The sequence below is a fragment of the Lygodium microphyllum genome, chromosome 25, assembly GCF_053477565.2.
Source record: "Lygodium microphyllum isolate KBCC chromosome 25, Lygodium_microphyllum_v1.1.10, whole genome shotgun sequence".
NCBI classification, from domain to species: domain Eukaryota; kingdom Viridiplantae; phylum Streptophyta; class Polypodiopsida; order Schizaeales; family Lygodiaceae; genus Lygodium; species Lygodium microphyllum.
Genome location: NC_141159.1, coordinates 11,570,184 through 11,578,683, shown reverse-complemented (window position 1 = coordinate 11,578,683; position 8,500 = coordinate 11,570,184). Strand labels below are relative to the sequence as shown.

Genomic DNA, 8,500 nt, shown 5'->3' with positions numbered 1-8,500 from the left:
ATTGAAATCGAAGCTTTTTGACGCCGAAATAGTGTATTCACTTGCTTTTCAATCCCATCCAAGCGATGAATGAACCTCAAGGAACCAACGGAACTATCATGCCCTGCAACATGCTTAAGTGCACGACGAACAACCTTCTTCCTTGTGACCTCTTTTATTTTGCGTACATTCATTTGCACGTTAGGAATGCACTGTATGATATCTTCTACAGACATATTCTTGTTTGTTGTAGAAGCCTCCATACTGGACAAAAAGCACGCGTTAGCCTTGAGGACTATATAAAATATTCTCGAAATTTAGAAATAGCAAAAACTCCCATGTCAAATACCGCCAAAGTTCAACTAACCCTCTCTCTCTGCTTCTCCCTCTCCCTCTCTCTACACCTAACCAACCAACCAATGCACTAACTAACCAACCTCTAAACTAAAGTAACCTACCAACTAAACTAACTAAACTAAGCAAGGTAAGCAACTAATCTAAGGTAAAACCTACAAATTTACTAATCAATCATCAATTTATCTACTAACTTACTAAACTAAACCAACTAAACTAACTTACTATTTAACTACTAACTTACTAATCAAATCAAACAAAAAATTGGAATAACTAAATGAACTAACTAAACTAAACTAACTTATCATTCTCTAACCCTAAACTTTAAAGTAAATTAAACTAAAACAAAGGATTAAACTAACCCTAAACTTTATCTACCAACCAACTAAACTAACTTATAATTTAAAGTAAACTAAAACAAAAAAAATAAACTAACCCTAAATAACTATATGTACTAACTTACCAATCTAATCACTTAACCACAAACAATTAAAACCTACTAACTAATTTAATGTAACCAACTAAACTAACTAACATAAAAAGCTTACCAATCTAAATAAATAAACACGACCGTAAACAAAACTAACCAACTAAACTAAAGTTAACTAACTAACCAAACTAAACTAACCAATCTAACTAAACTATTCGATAGATAATAAACAAAAATAATTTAAACTAACTAATCTAATAAGCTAACGTATCTAACCAAACTAAACTAAGCTAACTTATCATTCTGTAACCCTAAACTTTAAAGTAAACTAAACTAAAACAAAGGATTAAACTAACCCTAAACTTTATCTACTAACCAACTAAACTAACTTATAATTTAAAGTAAACCAAAACAAAAAAAATAAACTAACCCTAAACAACTATATGTACTAACTTACTAATCTAATCAACTAACCACAAACAATTAAAACCTACTAACTTACTAAACCAAAATAACAAAATTAAACCAACCGTAAATTAAACTAAACTAAACTAACTAATCTAATGTAACCAACTAAACTAACTAAATAAAAAACTTACCAATCTAAATAAATAAACACGATCGTAAACAAAACTAACTAACTAAACTAAAGTTAACTAACTAACCAATCAATCTAACTAAACTATTCGATAGATAATAAACAAAAATAATTTAAACTAACTAATCTAACCAAACTAACTAACAGTAAAAAACTTACTAAAGTAAACCAACAAAACTAACTAACTTACTATTTAAACCAATAAATACATCAAAACAAATTTACAACCTGAGAAAGAGAGAGAGAGAGATCACTGACTTGAATATTGGCTAGACAGCCAATCCTCACAAACAAACTGCACCAAATAAACCAAAATACCAATAAATTAAACCATACCAAGCAAACCAACCTCTCTCTCTCTCTCTCTTCCATAACACATATAACACATATATAAACTAAAACAAAAAAACTAACTAACCCTAAACTATATCCATATATAACACACAATCTAACGTAACTAACACACAATCTAAAGTAACTAAGCAACTAATCTAAGGTAAAACCCACTAACTAAGTAACCCATAACACATATATAAACTAAAGCAAAAAAACAAACTAACCGTAACCTATATCCATAACACACAATCTAAAGTAACTAAGCAACTAATCTAAGGTAAAACCTACTAGCTAACTAACCCATAACACATATATAAACTAAAACAAAAAAACAAACTAACCCTAAACTATATCCATAACACACAATCTAAATTAACTAAGCAACTAATCTAAGGTAAAACCTACTAACTAGCTTATGATTTAAAGTAAACTAAAACAAACAAATTAAACTAACCCTAAATAACTATATGTACTAACTTACTAATCTAATTAATCTAAGGTAAAACCTACTAACTAAGTAAGAGAGAGAGAGAGAGAGAGAGAGAGAGATCTGACTAGAGATAACCAGGCGTGGAGAGAGAGAGAGAGAGAGAAGGATAACGTCTGAATGATGCACGCTCAGCTGAGCCCAGCGCGAAAAACGGAATGCTGCCCACACATGGAATGCCTCTGCGAGCTTCCCTGCCCACACATGGAATGCTGCCAGCAACACATCTCTCTCTCTCATGGCACACGAGAGAGAGAGAGAGAGAGAGAGAGAGAGAGAGAGAGAGAGAGAGAGAGAGAGAGAAGCATGCTTCTATGAGATAATACGATCTCACGCTTCTCTGAGATAATATAGTCTCACGTTTCTCTCTCTCTCACGTCTGGCGTGAGAGAGAGAGAGAGAGAGAGAGAGAGAGAGAGAGAGAGAAGCACGATGGATGGTGCACGCTCAGTTGAGCCCAGCGCGGAAAATGGAATGCTGCACTAGAATGCTGCCCACACACGGAATGCCTCTGTGCGAGCTCCCTTGCCCACACATGAAATGCTGCCAACAACACATCTCTCTCTCTCACGACACACGAGAGAGAGAGAGAGAGAGAGAGAGAGAGAGAGAGAGAGAGAGAGAGAGAGAGAGAGAGAGAGAGAGAGAGAGAGAGGCACGCTTCTCTGAGATAATACGATCTCACGGTTCTCTCTCACGTCTGCCGAGAGAGAGAGAGAGAGAGAGAGAGAGAGAGAGAGAGAGAGAGAGAGAGAGAGAGAGAGAGAGAGAAATAATACGATCTCTCTAACCAGAGCTAATTCCAGCATGGAGAGAGAGAGAGAGAGAGAGAGAGAGAGAAATAATACGATCTCTCTAACCAGAGCTAATTCCAGCGTGGAGAGAGAGAGAGAGAGAGAGAGAGAGAGAGAGAGAGAGAGAGAGGAAGAGAGGTCTGCTGCCTGCTACCTGCCTCCTCCTGTCTGCTGCCCGTGAGAGTGAGAGTGAAAGAGAAGGTGGTGGAAGGAGATGACGTTTCCTTCTTTCTGCCCCCAATCATGTGACATAAATGGTCACTTTGGTTTGGTTTGGGAGGTAGGTTCGGGAGCACTGTGGTGCTTTCACACTTTCTTGAACTTGTAGCTCAAATAATGATGTAATATAGATTTTTTTAAAAAGACCCTTGGGATGTGTGCCACATAGGATTTGTTAAGTTGAGAAATCTCAAAATAGAGAGAAAGCAGTGTGCCATGTAAGGTTTTATTCAAAATAAAGTAATTGTTTTAAAAAGACCCCTTGGGATGTGTGCCACATAGGATTTGTTAAGTGGGGAAAATCTCAAAATAAAAGATAGTATAGATGATCTTACATATTGGCACGTCGTACCCTATGTGGCTTGAGTTCCCCATGTTGGCCAAAAACCTTCGTGGACGAGAGAGAGAGAGAGAGCCGCGGGCTATGACCCCAGGCAAGCAACTTCCGGTGTTATGATTACAAGTATGTACCACTAATACTTCCGATCGATACACCGAGAATGGCATGCAGGGACCTGGCGCTCCCCACATGGAATGAGTACTTCAGAGACCCTTCCCAATTCTGGGATAATCGGGACTGCAAGGTAAATCACTAGGCTCAATCGAAAGACATTTCATTCATATAACCAATCCATCGCTTGCAATCTCATGTATACCCCACTTCTGCATCAATCGCAGAGGGGCCCGAGGTCGCCGGCCTGCAGGCACGAGCCAGTAAAGCGGCCTCTGTGGTTGGATGGCTGCAGCAATCCGCCTTGGATTCTAGAGGACTGGAGAAGAAGCAGCCTAGTGACAGTGGTATATACCCCAGTGAAAGGGAAAGATGGAGTGTCGTACACTCTATGGCAGGCACACTATGACCCTCGTACTCTCTTGGAGGTCATAAAGGCTTGTGGGAAACGGAAGGACCTGCGAAGAGGCAGCATGCTGCATGCACAGATTCTCAAGACAGGTTTGCTTGAAAAGGACATCTATGTTGGCACAGCCCTGCTCCGTATGTATGCCAAGTGCAGTGCACTTGCAAAAGCGCAGGAAGTGTTCGATGAGCTTCCAACAACGGATATAGTGTCTTGGAATGCCCTAATTGCTGGGTATGCTGAGCATGGGCACGGTGATGAGGCCTTGAAATGCTTTGGGTGCATGCAAGATAAGGGCCTTTCCCCAGATGCAATCACTTTTATTTCCGTTTTGAAAGCTTGTGGCAGCATAGGTGCAGCCGAGAAGGGTGAGGAGATACATGCTGAGGTCTGCAAGCTGGGCCTAATGGAAAGTCATGACATTGTGCTAGGCACTGCATTGGTGAGCATGTATGCTAAGTGTGGTGCGCTCACAAAAGCACAAGAAGTGTTTGACGAGCTTCCAGCACCGAATGTAGTGTCTTGGAATGCACTAATCACTGGATATGCTGAGCATGGACAGGTTGATGAAGCTTTGAAATGTTTTGAATGCATGCAAGATGGGGGCCTTTCCCCAGATGCAGTCACCTTTACTTGCCTTTTAAAAGCTTGTGGCAACATAGGAGCAATCGAGAAGGGCAAGGAGATTCATGCTGAGGTCTGCAGGTTGGGGCTAATGGTAGATCATGATATTGTGCTAGGCACTGCATTGGTGAGCATGTATGCTAAGTGTGGTGCGCTTGCGAAAGCGCAAGGAGTGTTTGACGAGCTTCCAGCACCGAATGTAGTGTCTTGGACTGCACTAATTGCTGGATATGCTGAGCATGGACATGGTGGTGAAGCTTTGAAACGCTTTAGGCTCATGCAAGACAAGGGCCTTACTGTAGATGCAGTCACCTTTACTTGCCTTTTGAAAGCTTGTGGCAGCATAGGAGCAACCGAGGAAGGCAAAGAGATACATGCTGAAGTTGAGAGGCTGGGGCTAATGGAAAAGCATGATATTGTGCTGGGCAATGCATTGGTGAGGATGTATGCCAAGTGCGGTGTGCTTGCAAAAGCGCAAGAAGTGTTCGACGAGCTTCCAACACCAAATGTAGTCTCTTGGAATGCCCTAATCACTGGGTATGCTGAGCATGGACATGGTGATGAAGCTTTGAAATGCTTTGGGCACATGCGAGACAAGGGTCTTTCCCCAGATGCAGCCACCTTTGCTTGCGTTGTTAAAGCTTGCGGCAGCATAGGGGCAACCAAGAAGGGTGAAGAGATACATGCTGAGATCTGCAGGCTGGGGCTAATGGAAAATCATGCCATAGTGCTAGGCACTGCATTGGTTAGCATGTATGCTAAGTGCGGTGTGCTCACAAAAGCGCAAGGAGTGTTTGATGAGCTTCCAGCACGGGACGTAGTCTCTTGGACTGCACTAATCGCTGGATATGCTGAGCATGGACAGGGTGATCAAGCTTTGAAATGCTTTGACCTCATGCGAGATGAGGGCCTTTCTCCAGATGCAGTCACCTTTGCCTGCATTTTGAAAGCTTGTGGTAGCATAGGAGCAACTGAGAAGGGCGAAGAGATACATGCTGAGGTCTGCAGGCTGGGATTAATGGAAAATCATGATATTGTGCTAGGCACTGCGCTGGTGAGCATGTATGCTAAGTGTGGTGCACTTGCAAAAGCACAAGAAGTGTTTGATGAGCTACCAGTACAGGATGTAGTCTCTTGGAATGCTCTAATTGCTGGATATTCTGAGCTTGGCAATGCTGAAAGGGTTATTAACTCATTCTGGAAAATGCTAGTAGAGCATGTGGAGCCAGATGGTGTCAGTTTCATTCTTTTGCTTGCTGCTTGCAGTCATGCAGGTCGAGTGGAGGAGGGGCTTTTATACTCTGATACTATGAGCACTATGTATTGCATCATCCCAACTGTAGACCACCACATTTGCATGGTTGATCTTCTTGGGCGTGCAGGGCAGTTTGACAAGGCAGTAAACCTCATACTAAAGGAACCAATTTTAGAGATGTGGTTGGCTCTGTTGGGTGCTTGTAGAAAATGGGTGAATGTGAAGCATGGGAGGTGGGCCTTTGAACATGCAATACAGCTGGATGAAAAGTGTGCTGCAGCATATGTTTGTATGAGTAATATTTATGCAACTGCAGGTTTGCAGGAGGAAGCAGACAAGGTTCAAGATTTGAGAAAGAGAAATGGAGTATTTGAGAGTACCAGGACATTGTTGGTGGTCTGATATAGACAGAAATGTGCATTCATTTATTGTGGGGGATATGAGCATCAACAGAGTGAATATGCAAAGGTAAAAGAGGTTGGTGATGGGAAGGCAGATGTGCATGCAGTCATAATGCCACCACATGTACTCTTATCAATACACCTGAAGGTACACCTATATGTGTAACCAAAAGAACATGTGTTTGTGATGGTTGCCATTCTTCTACTTCACTTCTTTTGAAGTGGAGAAGTAGAAATTTCAGGCCAAAGATGCAAATCGCATCCACATTTTTGAGTATGGAAAGTGCAGTTGTAAGCAATATCGGTGATTGTAGTGCCATTGTGGATCTCTTTACTCTAATTTTGCTGCTAGATTACATAGAGAATCAAATTGGCCAGTTAGTATGTGATGGTATGATTTAGATCCCTTATCTGATTTCAGTCTCATAGAAGTGAGTATTTTCAAGTCTTGCAGACCTCCTGGCCCCAACATGAAGATAGCATATTTACATGACAGCATAAATGAGAAGAGCTGCTAGAATAACATCTATTCCACGAGTAGGATTTGCCTGTATGTGACGATTACCAAGGTGGTGATGACTACACGAGTGCATTTGAGTTGGTGCATCACAACGTAATCCACCTCAGCCAGCTGCTCAAGGATAGAACCTGAGTCTGAAAGAGAGCTACAGATTCAGTAGCATGCAGCAACATTCTGTTCTCTTCGGAGAGCTTTTGTCTCTAGCTTGGATTTCACTCACATGATTTCACTGGCTACTTCATTGCAAAGGTATTTATAACCATCACCAAAGCACTAAAACACATTCTTGAATCGTGCAAACAAGGACAAATTGACGCATTGGCAAGATTTAAACATGAGAATAGTAAACAAATCTCAAGGTTGAAATGGACTGTTGCTTTTTATGCAATATTAGCCATTAGAAGACGCATGATCATGTGTACATTGCACTATCCAAAGTACAAACAAATAATGTCGACCTTGTATTAGTTAATGCAATGGAATTAAAATCAATAACAAAATGTGCAAACTAAAACAAACTGCAAATTGGGAAGTATCAATAAAGTCAAATATAAGCAAGATACAAACATGCTCCATACTTCTAGCATTAGACGCAAATTCTACAATTGTATGTACACATTTCATTCAAAAGCATTGACCATCTACACAACATGAATATTGTAACTTAACATGGATTTTTGATATATTGAGAACATATCACACTTTGATGCCTCTTATACAACAAAATGTTTACCTTGCTCCAACACATCACAACAAACAAACCCATTCTCTAGCATGATCAAACACTTTGATGCCACTTGTACAACAAAATGTTTACCTTGCTCCAACAACACATCACAACAAACCAACCCATTCTCTAGCATGGTTAATCAAACATTTAACTGTCACATGACCAAAAACAAGCATGACAATAAAAGCTATCACAAAGAGCCCCATGCAGCCCCAATAGCTAGGTTGACTATAGGTGATTATAGCATCATAAATATATATGCGTACATACATCATGTTTAAGTGGCAGCTCTTTGACATATGCATTTGCTTTGGTGTTAAGAAACCCATATGAAAGGAGATCTTTGGTACGAAAGGCTTTTTGTTAAGGATCACAATGCTCAGTAATGATCTTGGCTTGCATTCTAAACAATTTAAACATTTTCAATTGCAAGTGCAAAGTTGGGATAAATCAAGGAAATTTTTTCTACTGCCACACACACACACACACACACACACACACACACACACACACAACCCCATGCACATATGCATGCATGGCACAATGAGGATTCAAAAATTGGCCTTTTGGCAAGACAAATCTAGAAGTCTTTATAGCATATGGCTTATTATGCTTTTGTAGGAAAAAGTTCCAAAGTTTTCTCCCATGACTAATCAATGGATATGTATTGAAAGAGTTCTAGGGTTTTGGTTTGATACAAGGACCATGATTAGGTGCATCAGTTGAAGCCTTACTATATTGGCAATAGAAGCAAGTGTATCATGATGGACTTGTTTGTGACAACATGGAAGGCCAACAATCATGATTGTGAGGTTAATGTTGATTATGGGGTTTTGGTGGCTTGGTGTCAACCAGTAATGCACTAGATGTTGAGATGTTTTGCAATCACACCTACTTCAGTCTCTTTGGAAGGAGC

The 8,500-nt window shown here is 40.4% G+C and overlaps 1 pseudogene across 1 annotated transcript; it reads left to right on the top strand.

The window, feature by feature from the left end:
• Window positions 1-3,553: 3,553 nt before the first annotated feature.
• On the top strand, window positions 3,554-7,220 carry LOC148013916 (pentatricopeptide repeat-containing protein At2g33680-like; annotated as a pseudogene). The gene is made up of 2 exons (XR_015688613.1): window positions 3,554-3,781; window positions 3,876-7,220. The product of XR_015688613.1 is annotated as a pentatricopeptide repeat-containing protein At2g33680-like (transcript).
• The last annotated feature ends 1,280 nt before the right edge of the window (window positions 7,221-8,500 follow it).